Here is a 17483-nt window from a genome sequence, read left to right as displayed (position 1 = left end):
GATATATCAAATTTCAAGAACATTTGTATTATTTAAATGGGGACTTGGTGGCTGGAATAAAAGGATAAATGTTAGATAGATGTGCTTTACCCAGATAAATATATTTTACTAACATAAAAGTGATCAAATCTATGCTGTTTATGGTCACCTTTAAAAGGTATATAGATTAAATTTTTTATTTGGAGACGAAAGATAGACTATTACATAGTTATTAGAATATTTAAATGACAATGATTTTAGGATAGCCTTAAATTCAATCCGGAAATTAACTTTTAAATCTAACTATTTACATTAATCAAAATCATATTTTGTAGCCAACAGTATTTTGTAGCCAACAGTTTTCCAAAAAGTAGAAAGAAACAGTTTTATCAAATATAAGAAGTTGCCATCCTAAATCCTGTACACATAATGGTCAATTAACAAGATTTGTAAAAAATTGTAAAGAAAAAATGTAGCTCAAGCACAAATGTAAAAAGTTAAAAAGGAATGAAACGAGATACCAAGAAGATGATCTAAATGTATGTGAAGATCAGGCATTCTCCCTAGACAAAATAAAATTGATACAATATAAAAGGAAACAATATACCAATAGTGATTTTATACCTTCTAATTGTGATTTTAACAATTGCAGTTGCAATTGCAAAATGATCCTTGCTGCAGAGGTTGATTGGACCACTATATCTTCAGTTTCAGCTTTCTCTGAGGGGCTTTCTGATACTCCATTAGATGACATTGCAACCTGGGATTTACCAGATATGCTTCTTATAAATAACAAACTTAGGGAGAAAGAGAAGACTAGAAGTAAGACTAAGCAAACACCTGTTACCCAAACATTTTGTATTACTTAGCCTGCTCCTGCAGTTATTACTTATGTTGAGCCTATGCAATTATGTTCCATGAAATTATATGAGGCAAAAGAGCAATATTATAGGGCAGAAGGTCTCTATCTATATTGTGGAAAGAATGGATATTTGTATTTATCTTGTTGCATTTCTGCACCTAAGAACCTTTAGAATACTGGCCTTAGGTGTAATGCATACATCTCCTGTAACTCCTCATGTTAAGTTGCTTCTATCTCTTATTACCTCTTGGGGTGTTCAGAAGTTAGAAAGTAAAGCTGAGCAGCTGATAATTTTATTGTTCAATCCTTTGTTTCTTTACACCAAATACCCCTTAGAGAGAACACAACACCTTTGGACGTTGAGGTCATCGAAGATAGACCTGTCCAGACACCATTAATAACCAAGGAGACATGTCCCTTAACACTCTCAAAAGGGACATAACATAAGAAAAAGTAGTCTTACAGGTTATTTTCTTTCTTTCATGTCCCATCATTCTTGGGTCTCCCTGGTTAGCTAAAAATAATCCCGTAATAGATTGGCAGCAAGGAAAATTATGTTAATTGGGAACTGGGTATAAAGAACTTTGTCTAGAAATTGTAAGACCTATAGAACCATTAATGTACCTTTACTTGAGGGATCCACAGAACGGTAAGCACCAAACTTGATCTTAAGAGTGCCTATAATCTCATCAGAAAAAATGACGGTAAATCGCTTTTAATACTGGGAGTGGACATTATGAATCCTGGTTATGCATTTTGGGTATGCAATGCTCCAACAGTTTTTCAAGATTTCATAAATTATGTCTTAAGAGAGTATATTCATTCCTGTGTTTTTGTATACCTGGATGGCATACTTATATGCTCATTTGACATATCTACTAATTATCGTCAGGTCAAACACATTTTGAGTACATAAAAAAAAATTCAAAATGTACTTTATTGTAAATTAAAAAATTATTTATTCAACCTAACAGAGGTACACTTTTTGGGGTACGTCATATATGTCAAAGGTTTCAAAATGGATCCTAAAAAAATTGAATCTCTATTACAATAGTCTATATCTAAAAGTCTTAAAACGAAACACAGATTTATAGACTTTGCTAATTATTATCACAAATTCATCTGGTCTTTTCTTCTGTGCTCACCAGTCTCACTTTCAAAGGCACTAATAATTAGAAATGGTCCGTTAAGGCTATCACTGCATTTGAGTGGGTAAAATAGTTATTTTCTACTGCTTCAGTTCTGGTACATTCTGATCCATCCAAACCCTTTGTTCTGTGGGTAAAAGCTGTACTTTCTCAAAAAGAGTCAAAACATTATCTTCATCTGTATGGGTTTTCTCTAAAAAATCGTCAGCTGCTAAGATCAATTATGATATTGGGAACCATGAAATATTGGCCATAATTCTGGTTCTTAAAGAGTGGAGATATTTATTAGAGTGTCCCTATCCCCATCACGGTAACAACCAAACATAAAAATCTGTCATATATTAGTGAAGCTAAGCATCTCTCCTCTAGATAGCCTAGGTGGTCATTATATCTCTCCAGATTCAATTATATCATCACCTACAGACCTGGTACTCATAAAGTCAAGGCATATGCCCTATCAAGACAATTTGAAACAGAATCAGAAAAGGACCACCCCATTTATCTTGTCTTTCCTTATGAATGCTTAATAGTTACTACAATTTTGTCTATGTCACCTTTAACCTTAGAGAGAATACATATTTCCGGTAGAAAAAGTTATATTTTCCACTCGCTGAAAGGCAATGTACAATATTTCAAACCATCATAACATACATTAATATTAGTCAGAACTACACGAAAGATACTTCACTGAATAGCAGGGATCTGAGCCCCCACAATGCGAAATATCACTCAGATCCGTTCAGTAGAATAGGAATGCCATTCAAGTGAAGTTTAGACCGGTCAACCACGAGGTGAAGCCCCAAAATAGTTTCAGATGGTTTTATGCTTTAATCGGTCTTCCTTTGGGAGTATTCACCATTAAAATAACGAATTAACTGTTTGTGGGGGTTGTGTGCCCTGTGTCAGGGCCAGATTAAGAGCCCAGTGTGCCCGGTGCTGACAATTATGATGGGCCTAATTACAGAATCTTATCGACCAAAAACACTAAAACAGTCATGCATCTGATGGAGTTGGTGTTGGAGGGAAACTCAAAGGATGCAGCTATTAGAAAACACATACTCTATGCTAATCTCTTTATCTAATTTATGGTTTCATCTTTCAAGTAAATCCACAACCCCTAATAGCAGAGTCCCGTGAAGCAGGAAGCCAATGGGAGGGGTAAAAGAGTAGGCTACTGATGCAAATCACGTGACCAGAACTGCCAAAAGGAGCGAACATGCCCCAAAAGGGGGTATTTCTGTCCAAAGAATTGGAAGGCCAGCCTGGCATCAGTATCCCTTTGTATCACAGTGTCAGTGCCCCCATATCGCCCAATCCCCTAGTTTCCCAGTGTCTGTGTCCCCATTTCTCCCAGTGTCCCCATGTCTCAGTGTGCCCCGTGTCACTAGGATACTAGGGGACACAGAGAAATGGGGACACTGAGAGACACGGGGACACTGAGACACTTGGGGACACTGAGAGACATGGGGGCACTGGGAGACACTTGGGGATAATAGGAGACATGGGGGCACTTGTGGATACAGACATGGGGACACTGAGAGGCATGGCGACACTGGGAGACATGGGGACACAGACATTTGGGGACACTGGGAGAAATGGGGTCACAGACACTAGGGACACAGAGACATGAGAATACAGACATTTGGGGAAACTAAGACACTAGGGACACAGAGACATGGGAACACAGACACTGGGAGACATGTGGACACTAGGAGACATGGGGACACTGAGACACTAGAGACACTGGCTGGGAGGCATGGGGAAAAGACACTTGGGGACACTGGGAGACATGGGGGCACTTGTGTACATAGGCATGGGGACATTGGGAGACATGGGGACACTAGGGACACCGAGACATGGGGAAACAAGCACTGGGAGACATGGGGACACTAGGGACACTGGCTGGGAGACATAGGGACACTGGAAGACATGGGGACACTGGCTGGGAGACATGTGGAGACTGGAAGACATGCGGACACAGACATTTGGGGACACTGGGAGACATGGGGACACAGACATTTGGGGATACTGGGAGACATGGGGACACTGGGAGACATGGGGACACAGACACTGGGAGATTAGGGGACACTGGGAGCCATGGGGACACTGAGACACTAAGGACACTGGCTGGGAGACATTGGGACACTGGATGTCTCACAGTGTCCCCATGTGTCTCAGTGTCCCCTAGTGTCTCAGTGTCCCCTAGTGTCTTAGTGTCCCCTAGTTTCTCAGTGTCCCCACGTCTCCCAGTGTCCTCTAGTGTCTCAGTGTCACCATGTCTCCCTGCTGCCTTTCCCCTCATCCCTCACTTCCCTGAGCTGTAGTCTGTCTCTGCAGGCTGGGAGCTGCTGTCTGAACTCTCTGTGCTGTGTAGCTGCTCCCCTGCGTATCAGTGAGTAGAGAGAGGCAGGGAGGGATATGCTGTAACTTCCTATCCCTGCCTCTCTCCCTAAACACAGTGACACCTACTAGCCAGTGCTGGTATTGCAGAGTAATCTCCATTTATACTGAGAAAAATATCTGCATTTGTATTGCCAACAGATTAACAGATAAGCAGCTATTGGTAAGATGTTAGGGGAATGAAGAGGTAATTGGGTGAGAATCTCAAACAGCTGGAGGAGCATGCTATATATTTAGGGGGAGCCTGGGTGGGCGGGAGGAGGGGAGGGTGGGCGGGAGGAGGGGAGGGTAGGCGGGAGGAGGGGAGGGTGGGTGGGAAGTGGGGAGAAAGAAAAGTGGGGGGAAGTGGGGAGAAAAAAAAGTGGGGGGAAGTGGGGTATTACTGCAATACCATCATGGCCAGGCAGCCTCAAATATTGTCTGTGCCTTAAACTACTAGTCAGGTGGCAAGAGTAGTGTGAAGAAAAAAAAAAGTAAAAAAAAAATATATATATTTTTTGTATTTTTTTAAATGGGCCTATTCCATGGGCCTGGGCCTGGAGCTGCAGCTCCTTCAGCCCCTATGTTAATCTGGCCCTGCCCTGTGTTTGATAGTTTATTTCATTCGAATGCCGCTCTTTATACATGAAGGGGAATGAACATACGAAAGGATGGAAGTTCAGTGGTGTTTGCGCCATTGAGTGTCCGATTATAGTTCCATGCACTCAACGACCAGACACCACTGTCTGTTCGTGAACAAAGATGGCCACCCATCCGACCACTTAGAACTTTGCGGTTTCTAAGTGTGAACACCGTCAATTGGAGGCACACGGCTCCCCTGGGTGGACTTACTGTTTGGTAGTTGTTCGACTGAAGACCTTTAGTCTGTTTGGGAACCCCAAATTGTCAAACCAATTCAGTCTTGCATATGAATAGGTGGCTAGTTTTGCCACAGTCTTCCATGCCGAAACTGTTTTGGTGGCCTTCTTTAAAAATAGCTGCTGTCGCTTATGTCAAGTCATGGTAAACCGCTTTTTAAAGCCTCTCGACATTTGCCTTGTGGCATCTTGCAACCGCTTCCTGTTCCAGATGTTCCTTGGTATCTTGCTATGGATTTTATTATGGCTTTTTTCCCTTCTAAAGGGAATACCACCATCCTTACTGTAGCCAATCTGTTCTCCAAAATGGTTCAGTTGATAACTCTTCCTAAATTGTGTATGTCTGCTGAGTTGGCTAGGATTTTTATTAAAGAAATCTTTACACAGTCTTCCTTCTCAAATTGTGTTCGACAGAGGAACTCGGTTCATTTCTAGATTTTGGAAAAGTTTTTGTTTAGAAAGGGGCATTCAATTGTCTTTTTCTTCTTTGTACCATCCCTAAATTTATGGGGCTGCAGAAAGGGCTAATAAATCAATGGAAGCATTTTTAAGATGTTTCATCTCTGATAACCAAGATAATTGGTCATATCTGCTTCCTTGGGTTGAATTTGCCTGTAATAATTCCACAAATGAATCTTCTTGGCAAAGTAAATTTTTCATTAATTCTGGGAGACACCCGTCTGTCATACCTTCCTCATTTCAATCAATAAAGGCATAGATATAGGGAAAGGGACAGCGCTGACAACACCTGCTAGAAGTAATTTATTGGGAGGCAGCTAACCCCAAAAGTGGGGGTCCCTCTTCCCCGCTTGTGGAGACAGAAAACAAAAGTAAAAACAACAGAAGGGGTAGCGCCACAGAGTAGAAATACCTAAGGTACAGTAGGAAATAACTTAGATAGGAAAAAATATATATAAATAAAAAAATAAATGGTTATATATATGGAAATGTCCGGATTATAGAGTCCAGAGGTAGGAAAAGCCCAAAAATAGTATTCCAATATGGATGCAAATGTACATTAGCCAGGGGTGGTATCCGGAGGTTTGAGAAGGGTTCTTCTATGGGGATGTCAAAGATGATCAGCAGTATATCCATATATGGAAAAAGAAAGGAGATGATGGTACAGTATGTACTGGCAGGGAGAGTATAAAATATTTAATAGATATAGTCCTACTCACGTTTTATGGAGCTAGAACTATCTCCAGTATAGATAGCTTTTGTGGGTATCCTTTTTCCTGTGTGTAAGGGTATCGGCAACCATAATATGTTCTCTGTGTACTCTAGTTTTTACATGAAATCTGCCAATTCTAAGGTCTGGTAATACGTTTAGGGTTTTCTCTTATTTTGTTGGTTAATTAGGTTCTTCGTGTTGTAAGCAATCCTGTCAGGTTGTCAGCAATCCTGACAGAAGCCTAACTACTTGTTTTTCTAAGAATGTAATTTATCTACTTATTTGTAAATGTGCTTTATATTATCTAGGTTGTACCACAAGACAAGTACTTTGACCTCTTTTATCTTGGTAAAATATATTCATCTGGGTAAAGCACATGTATCTAATATTTATCTTTTTATTCCAACCATCAAGTCCCCATTTGAATAATAAACATGTTTTTGAGATTTTATATATCCATATTCAGTGAAGATGATAGATGAAGTATAGATGATCTGCAGGGCATTAATACATACTGAAGAAGCTGGTTTTGGTGGAACACATTTCAGAAAGAGAGAAGACTCTGATATACTTTACTCCTATTAATTGTTTTAGTTTTTTTTTTAAATACTTGCTTATTTGAATTAAAATCTTAAAATGAACACCTTATTGGAGGTGTCTTTCATCATCAAGGGGTAGCATTACTCGAAGAGAGACACTTGCACAAATAATAGAGCGTACAAGAAAGGCTACTATACATGTGAGTGTGATTTAGTTATTACCTTTAAATCTGTTTGCCTGGATTCACTACACCATATGTTTGTTTTCTCTTACTTGCATATACTGCCGCCATGTAAGGAAGAGGAGGTCTGTTAAAGGAAAGGAGTCATGCAAAAAAAAACTTCAAAACTGCAGAATTAGAGACAATATTTAGGCTCCATTCTTTTGAGTTGCCATTTCTACTGGCATTTTTATGAGTATTGTAGAAAACATATATTTTTGCTTCAGATTGTCTGCACTAATATTTGTCTTGTATTGTTTTATTCCTGAGCTTCTTCAAGGAAGACAAAGACTGTATTTTACAATTAGCACTTCATTATTAGTTTTTAAATGGTGATTTATAAACACTATTTTATAGTAAATTACACTTTGATTGTGTTTTTTCTTGGTAGCGACCCCAATATTATTGAGTGCATTATCGAGCAGATTTGTCCCCTATGAATTTTGGGATCACCAGTCTTTTGCCCGAGGCACAAGTTATGTAAATTATCGATTGTTGCACCTGACTCTCCTTTAAATGATTTGTTAGGATGTTACTGGCTCTGTTACCCTGAGCATACTGCTGTGCACTGACTTTTTTAGTTTATATCTCACTTTCACCATATTTTAACAATTTATTTTTCAGGTAAGCTCAGAGACCTGATCTCCCAATGTTTGGTCAGAGGTGCTCATTGCTGTTCCTGTGTGTTGCAGATAAAAATGTTTATTAAATAGAAAATAATTGTGAGTTACCACGAAATTGATACAGTCTAAAATGAAACTTTGTTTAATTTCATTAAACAGACTTAGAAAATATTGGACCGCACCTATACCTATTAGATGAGGTTATTGGTACATAAGTAATTATTATTGGTAATATCCAACTAATTAAGATGCACTTTTTAGTCAAATTGATTTCTGGAATTAGCTGTAGCAGATGAGTTGTGTCTTTGAGGTGCAGTCCAGGTGTGTTGCCATATGTTGCAGATAGTGGTCCACATATGCCGATAGATTACTGGTGAGGGAATCAATTCCAGATATAACAGATCGTCCAGGCAGATTGTGTATAGCCTTATGGATTTTCGGAAGGTGGTAAAAGATTGCCGTAATTGGTCATTTTTGATAAAGAAAGTAAAATTCGTTCTGATATAGGATTCCTTTCACTCTTGCTTACATCATTACACTTTTGAGTAGGATCAGAGGTTAGCTTCCTATATTCACTAGTATCTCCAAGTAATCTCACTGCCTCTTGGATTGTCATACCTTGTGTCCCGTGCCGTCCCGGTCCCGCCGTCCGTCCTCTCCTGTCGGACGATGTGGATCGCTGGCGGGCGTTGGCGGGCGCCCCTGGAGGTGTGCGCGCGCGCATCTGGGAGAACGTGCGCGGACGTGAGCGCGCGCACAAGGTAACCGGCAGGGGTAGCATTTAAAGATCTCTTAAAGAGATAGTAATCAATTGCTACTACCTATTTTATCCCTGCCTCAATTCTGTCCCTGCCTATCAGTATTCACCTTACCCTATATATACCTCCTTCTGACATCACTTCCTTGCCCTGTCGTGGTTTATTACAGCCCGAGAGTGCGTTCTGAATAGTTGTCTTTTCTTTGGTTCCTGACTTCGGCTTGTTTATCGGTTGTTCTCGTTTCTGGCTCCCTGACCTTGGCTTTGTCCATTCGCTTTCCTGTATCTCTGTATGCCTGACCTTGGCGTGTTTGACTATTCTTATCTCTCGTTCCTACGTTAAGCCCGGCCACCTTAAGGTCCGGTAATACGTCTATCTGTGTTCGTCTTTATTGTTCTCTGGTTTGTGTGTTGGGGAGTATTAACCTTGACATGGATATATTGATCTCTATCTTGTATCACTATCGCCTTGCCTTTATCTGCTTCTCTAATTTGTATACTCTACACTATTTGTATTGTTTTGTAGAGTTTTTAGAACAGTTTTTTCTTTAAATGCCAAGTTTGACTTGTATTTCTTATGTTTTTCACATATCTTTTATATCTTTTAAGATCAGGTCACTGTATACCCGTATAAATTCTCTGTGTTCATGGATAGAAAGAAGATACAGGTTTAAAATCAGAGTGAATAGTTGGATTCAATAGGCTATCTTCCTTATTGTCATATTGTAGAGATTCCAAAGTCCTTATTCCCTCTAAATCTCTAGTTGACAAATTGCCATAATTCAGCCATCTGTTCTTCTCAATAGGGCTACATTTATTACCTTGTTTCTTGAAATAACGAAAAAGAGTAAGTTTACGGATAAATTTGTGTACATCTACAAATATTGTGAATAAATAAGGGGGTTGTGTGGGTGAAAATTTCAAACCATATTCTAGAATATTTTCTTCCTCTGTTGTAAGCTCATATTGAGAAATGTTGATAATAGAGTCTTATTGTCCAAGCTGGCATTTTTTCTGTCGGATTCTGCATCCTCTCTTTTTGCGGCTGGTCATTTTCATTGGATAGCATGAATCCCCTACTTTCTCCGGATCTTTCCAAATAGGGGGATATTTGTGTGTTATGCATGTGTTCGTGTTGACCACTTCAAAAAGATTGTTCTTATGTTGCATTTGATGTGTTATCATATTTCTTTGTTCTGTTCTTTTAGGGATAGCTCCTTCCTGATGAAAGTTCCTCCATTTTTCATACGTTCTTCTCTCAATGTAGTTCCCATTCCCATAGGTATTATTATTGATTCTTTTAGATGTGATAGTGTAGTTATCTTAAGTTCTTCATCTGCTTTTTTTGTGTATTTTGTGTGTGTTTGGTTTTAGGGGTATAGGACAAATTTCTTTGACTGTTCTGCCTCCTATTTTCTAGAGCTCTTGGGAACTTCGCTCCATATGGTGTAGTTTTAATGTAGGATTTTGTTTTGTCGGTTCATATTAAATCTACTCTAGGAATCGCAATCTTCCTTATCCCTTTTAAATTTCTTACATTTTCTCGTGGCCACTACTCAAGTTAGCCCCCCTCTAGCTGTTAGATTCTCTTTCATTGTGATACAACGGGGGTCACTTTTATATTGTTATAATATTTCTTGTAGTTCCTCAAACTTTTTTTGCAAAAAGGAAACTTTATTTTCCCTGTATTTGATGATAATTCTAATAAAAGTTTTTGAGCATAGTTCTAGGGCTTTGTCACATTCTGTCTGCTATTCCACTTCATCCAGCATGAAAAGTGAGCCTTTAATAACTCCCAGTCCTCTGGGGACAATATTGTTCTTCTCATAGTTCTCCAAATCTATTAAATCATACCAATTCTTAATTTCTTTCTCATAATGGTTTTCCAGTTCTTTAAATAAGAAATCCGGGATCCATGTATATCCGATAGATTCTCTATTGGTTAATCTCCACCAAATTTAGAGTCCTAGACCAATTTACTCTGCATAAATATTCAACAAATGTGTTTGTCGTATTAAAAGAATAAGAGAAAAGGATTTCCCTACTAATGGATATGTGAGAAGAAAAGAAAAAAAAAACTATTTAAAATATGAGAACTAAGCTGCAGTCAAAGAGGACAAAGAGAAAAATAAAAACATGCAAAATGAGAACAAACTGTCAAAAGGATGCTAAACCAGACACCATAAAGTATGCCCTCTCCAAGACCGCGCTACTAGACGTATAACAATAAAATCCAATAATAAATAAAAAATGAAATAATATGCATAAAATATATAGAGAATCTTCAAGAACACATATAGCCAAAAAGGAATTCTGTTGCTGCTTTAAAGAAGAAATGTCCTGATAGTATTCTTGTATTCACTGTTTAGTATATGTGCCTAAAAAGCGCAAAACAGAAAAGAGAATAAAACCAAATACAATACATACAAAATTGATAAAGACAAAATATACAGATACAAAAGTATGAGAGATATAAAGTAAGAATAAAAATATCAAACACCTGATGAAACACAGAAATGTCCTCTGTAGTGCAAACCCACTACAGAAAAGCTGTTTCCCTGCACAAAAAAATTGTGTGCCAATAGGTAGAGCACAGGATGAAGCTCAATCTCATGCAGGTAGGGGATAGCCGGGAAGGGATGTGCAACAACTGTGCTCCATACGCACAGATAGAAGTATCGCGAAACAGATACTGTTAAGCCAATATAGCAGTTCAGTAAGAGGTGCACCCAGCTGTACCGGGAACTGAAAGTACAGAGAGTACCAGGGGACAAACAAGTTGGGAGAAATTGGTTATTGTCTGCTCCTACGCGTTTCGTGAGTATGCACTCACTTCCTCATGGAATATGGACGATCACCAATGAAGTCATGCAGTTAAATACACCCTCATTTTTGAGATAATTACAATTCTTAAAGGGGTAAAGATACCCATAATAAAGATGGGGAATATTTACTAAACTACATGCATAGCATGTTGTTATCTAACAAAATAGGGATAAAATTGTAAATACTAATAATAAATTATACATGCTTGGGTTGAAGGACAACATGTGCATGGTTTGACAAAGTCTGTAATCCTATGCTACAGTCAATAGCTTGTTGTCAGGATCGGGTCAGGGATCCAACACGCAGAGTACAAAGAGTAGCAGATACGTATACCGGTCCTTAGAATGGCCGGACTTAACGTATAACTACGATAGAATGGTCAGAGACAAGCCGAGGTCGAGGGAACGAGAAGACAGGTAAGCGAGAGACAAGCCGGGTCAAGGATAACAGAAAGACAGGAGAGTAAATACCAAAGCCGGATCAGAACCAGAAGGCAAGAGAATAACAAAGCACTGTGTGACTAGGTGGATTAGAACCACGACAGGGCAATGAGTAAATGAGAGAGCCACTGTTAAGTATCCTGGCTAGGGAGAGAAGACACGCCTCCGGCGAGTCCTGATTCGTCTCCCGAGATTTGAGTGACAGGACGTTCCGGGTTGGCGTCATGACGTCGACCTCCGGTCCTCCTGCTATAAAAGGAAGTGACTCCCTCGCGGCCGGCGTTAGCAAGACCGAGTGAACCGCGAGGGGCCGAGGAGACATGCCGTCCGGACGGATAAACTTCTAAGTCTCTACCTCTCTCAGAGGTAGAGGCTTCAGGTACCCTGACAGTACCCCCCCTCTCAGATACGCCCACCGGGCGGAAGGAGCCGGGGCGAGATGGAAAGCGGGAGTGAAATGCCCTGCGAAGGCGAGGAGCATGAACATCCTCTTGTGGTACCCAACTCCTCTCCTCAGGACCATAACCCTTCCAGTCAACCAAATATTGTACTCTCCCCCGGGAGACACGAGAATCAATAATGGAGTTAACCTCATACTCCTCCTGACCCTCCACCTGAACAGGGCGCGGAGGGGCGATTGTGGAGGAGAATCTGTTACAGATTAGGGGTTTCAGCAATGACACGTGAAAGGAGTTCGGGATGCGTAAAGTAGCCGGGAGAGCTAGACGATACGCCACTGGGTTAATTCGAGTCAAGATCCTGTAGGGACCAATATAACGAGGAGCGAATTTCATGGAAGGAACTTTAAGGCGAATATTCCTAGTACTCAACCAAACTCTATCGCCCGGAACAAAATTCGGAGCCGCCCTTCTACGTTTGTCAGCATGTTTCTTAACCAGTATAGAATTGTGTAGAAGAATCTGTCGAGTCTGATCCCACAACTTCCTCAAATTGGCCACATGGACATCAACCGACGGCACTCCTTGGGAAGGAGAAACCGAGGGAAGAATAGATGGATGAAAGCCATAGTTCATGAAGAAGGGGCTTGAATGCGTAGAGTCACAAACGAGATTGTTGTGCGCAAACTCCGCCCAAGGAATCAAACCGACCCAATCGTCCTGGTGTTCGGAAACAAAACAACGTAAGTATTGCTCAATCTTCTGGTTGGTTCGTTCGGCAGCTCCGTTAGACTGAGGATGATAGGCGGATGAAAAATTCAATTTGATGCCTAATTGAGAACAGAACGATCTCCAAAAACGTGAAACAAATTGGGAGCCTCTATCAGAAGTGATCTCCGAAGGAATCCCATGCAAGCGAAAAATCTCTTTAGCAAAGATCTCCGCCAATTCAGGAGAAGTCGGGAGTTTAGGCAAAGGTACGAAATGTGCCATCTTGGTAAACCTATCGACTACGGTGAGGATAACAGTGTGCCTTTTAGAAACAGGCAAATCCACAATAAAGTCCATTGCCACACAGGACCAAGGTTTGTCAGGAATTTCCAGAGGTTGTAGAAGGCCACAGGGGAGCGAATGCGGTAGTTTAGTTTTAGTACAGACCTCACAAACTCCGATAAAATCCTTAATATCCTTCCGTAACGAAGGCCACCAGAAATCCTTGGAGATCAAAGAATACGTCTTGCGAACACCCGGATGACCAGCCACCTTACTCTCGTGAAGACACTGTAAGAGCTCCAATTGGAGTTCAGGAGGAACAAAATGTCTGGAAGCCGGAGTCAGTCTAGGTGCCAGATGCTGCAAGCTCCTTATCTGATCAAGTAGCGGAGAATGGACTTTGAGAGTAGTGTTAGCGATAATGTTACACTTGGGTACTATAGAGGACAAAACCGGCTCAGATACGGCAGCAGGTTCATATTGGCGAGATAAGGCATCGGCTTTAGAATTCTTAGAACCTGGCCTATATGTGAGTACGTAGTTGAAGTGAGTGAGAAATATGGACCAACGAGCCTGTCTAGATGATAGTCGTTTAGCCTCTCCAATATAGGATAAGTTTTTATGATCTGTCAAAATAGTAACAGGATGCAAAGTACCCTCCAACAAATGTCTCCACTCCTTCAAGGCCATTATAACCGCTAGTAGTTCCCTGTCACCAATGTCATATCTGCTTTCAGTACCTGACAATTTTTTGGAAAAGTATCCACAAGGATGTAATGGTTTATCTACACCCAACCTTTGGGACAGAACAGCACCTATACCTGTCTCAGAAGCGTCAACTTCGAGTAGGAAAGGTAGTGTAGTATCAGGGTGAACTAAAATTGGTGCGGAAGCAAACAGCTCCTTGAGTGTCTTAAAAGCCAGAAGTGCTTCAGTAGACCAATTCTTAGTATCAGCCCCTTGTTTGGTCATATTGGTGATGGGAGCAATGATAGAGGAGTATCCCTTAATGAAACGTCTGTAGTAATTGGAGAAACCAATAAATCTCTGGATAGCCTTGAGACCCTTAGGTAAAGGCCAATCTAATATGGATTGGAGCTTCTCCGGATCCATTTCAAACCCCTCCCCAGAAATCACATAACCAAGAAAGGTAGTTTGGGATTGGTCAAAGCTGCATTTCTCTAGTTTGCAGTATAAGCCATGCTGAAGAAGTTTGTGTAAAACCCTTCTGACTTGTCCGTGGTGAGTTTCAATATCCCTGGAATGTATAAGTATATCATCAAGGTATACACTCACACAGTCATCTTGAAACTCCCTAAGAACCTCATTAATAAGGTCCTGAAATACCGCCGGGGCATTGCAGAGACCAAAAGGCATTACAGTATACTCATAGTGCCCATATCGAGTATTGAATGCAGTTTTCCACTCGTCTCCGTCGTGAATTCTCACCAAATTATAAGCACCTCTAAGGTCTAACTTAGTGAAAATCTTAGAACTTTTTAATCGATCAAAAAGCTCGGTGATCAAGGGAATCGGATATACATTTCTAATGGTTATCTTGTTAAGACCTCGGTAGTCAATGCAGGGTCTTAAAGAACCATCCTTCTTTTTAACAAAAAAAAATCCAGCCCCAGCAGGAGAGGAGGATCTTCTAATGAACCCCTTGTCTAGGTTTTCACGAATATACTCCTCTAGAACTAAGTTTTCATTCGTAGACAAAGGGTATACATGACCCCTGGGGGGCATAGTACCAGAAAGTAAATTAATTTTGCAATCAAAAGGCCTATGTGGTGGTAAGGTATCAGCCTTTCCTTTGTCAAATACTGCCTTTAAATCTTGATACAAGGACGGTATCTGTACTTTGGTAGAGTCGGTAGCGTTATTAAGTGAGTTGACACTACAGAGAGGTGACACTTTCCTTAAACAATTCTCTTGACAATCCTGACCCCACGAAACTATTTCCCCTGATCTCCAATCTATAACGGGGTTATGTCTCTTAAGCCAGGAGTATCCCAGGACTATGGGAACAGAAGGAGATGAAATGAGTAGTAGGGATATTTCCTCCTTGTGTAGAATACCAGTAGTTAAGTAAAGAGGTGTGGTCTCCCGGAAAATCACAGGCTCAACTAAAGGTCTACCATCAATGGCCTCAACAGCCAAGGGTGTCTTCCTTAACTGGGATGGGATAGTGTGTTTGGTGAGAAACTTTTGGTCGATAAAACTCTCAGCAGCGCCGGAGTCTATCAATGCCATAGTCTCTAAAGTTCCCTTTTCCCAAGTTAAAGAGACCGGTAATAGGAGTCTATGTTCTTTGTAGTTATGAGTAGAGGACAAAATCGAAACACCCAAGGTCTGTCCTCTAGAGAAACTTAGGTGCGAGCGTTTCCCGGACGACTGGGACAGCTCAAACGTACATGACCTCTGGCCCCACAATACATACACAGTCCCTCCCTTCTCCTGTACTGTCTCTCCTCCTCTGAGAAACGAGTAAGGCCTAACTGCATAGGTTCTGAAACCTGTGGAGTTTTGGTTTCAGAAATTTGAAATGATGGTGCTAGTCTAAAGGAAGATTTACCGGTTCTATCTCGAGTATTCTGCCTCTCCCTTAGACGTTCGTCAATACGAGAGATAAAGGAAATTAAGTCTTCCAGGTTCTCGGGAAGCTCTCTTGTCGCTACCTCATCAAGTATTACATCGGATAATCCATTTAAAAATACGTCTATATAGGCCTGTTCATTCCATTTTACCTCTGCCGCCAAAGACCTGAACTCTAGTGCGTAATCCACAAGTGTTTGGTTGTCTTGTCTAAGGCGCAACAGTAACCTGGCTGCATTGACCCTCCTGCCAGGGGGATCAAAAGTTCTTTTAAAAGCAGCTACAAAGGCATTATAGTTATAGACTAATGGATTATCATTCTCCCACAACGGATTAGCCCATCTCAGAGCTTTCTCAATGAGTAAGGTAATAATAAATCCCACTTTTGCCCTATCAGTAGGGTATGAACGGGGCTGTAGCTCGAAATGGATACTGATCTGGTTCAAAAAGCCACGACACCTCTCAGGAGAACCAGCATAACGTACAGGTGGGGTAACTCGGGAAGAAGCACCTACAGTAGCTACCTCTAGCCCTGAACCCACAGAAGACGCAGACATATTACGCATCTCCTCAGGTGGATTAATAGGACGAGATAGTAGCGCCTGTAGTGCTAGAGCCATCTGATCCATCCTATGATCCATGGCGTCAAACCTAGGATCAGGAGAACCAAGCTGACAATTTGTACCTGCAGGATCCATGGCCCTGTCGTAATGTCAGGATCGGGTCAGGGATCCAACACGCAGAGTACAAAGAGTAGCAGATACGTATACCGGTCCTTAGAATGGCCGGACTTAACGTATAACTACGATAGAATGGTCAGAGACAAGCCGAGGTCGAGGGAACGAGAAGACAGGTAAGCGAGAGACAAGCCGGGTCAAGGATAACAGAAAGACAGGAGAGTAAATACCAAAGCCGGATCAGAACCAGAAGGCAAGAGAATAACAAAGCACTGTGTGACTAGGCGGACTAGAACCACGACAGGGCAATGAGTAAATGAGAGAGCCACTGTTAAGTATCCTGGCTAGGGAGAGAAGACACGCCTCCGGCGAGTCCTGATTCGTCTCCCGAGATTTGAGTGACAGGACGTTCCGGGTTGGCGTCATTACGTCGACCTCCGGTCCTCCTGCTATAAAAGGAAGTGACTCCCTCGCGGCCGGCGTTAGCAAGACCGAGTGAACCGCGAGGGGCCGAGGAGACATGCCGTCCGGACGGATAAACTTCTAAGTCTCTACCTCTCTCAGAGGTAGAGGCTTCAGGTACCCTGACACTTGTTAAAGGGACACTATAGTCACCAGAACAACTACAGGCAAAAGCACAGAAAAGGCAGTGTTTACACTGGTACCTAGTAACATCTCTAGTGAAAGTCACTCAGATGGAAACTAGAGGTGCTTCCTAGTAGAGTGTTGAACAGTGTGCATGGAGGCCCTGGACCTTACCCATAGAGATGCATTGATTCAATACATCTTTATAAAGAAATGCTGCCTGGTGCAGCGTGGAGTTTTGCCATATAATAGTCTCCCAATTCGAATATACAGCGTCGGAGAGAGAGAAACTCTCACCGAGGTTGTAATGGTTGTAGGGTAGAAGAGGGCGTAACTGAGAGGAAGAGATGACTTAATACCTACTATAAGGTTTTGTTACCTATAAGATTACATACATACGTAGGGTTAAGAT

The sequence above is a fragment of the Pelobates fuscus genome, chromosome 4 (assembly GCF_036172605.1).
Source record: "Pelobates fuscus isolate aPelFus1 chromosome 4, aPelFus1.pri, whole genome shotgun sequence".
Taxonomy (NCBI): domain Eukaryota; kingdom Metazoa; phylum Chordata; class Amphibia; order Anura; family Pelobatidae; genus Pelobates; species Pelobates fuscus.
This window is presented reverse-complemented; position numbering follows the sequence as displayed.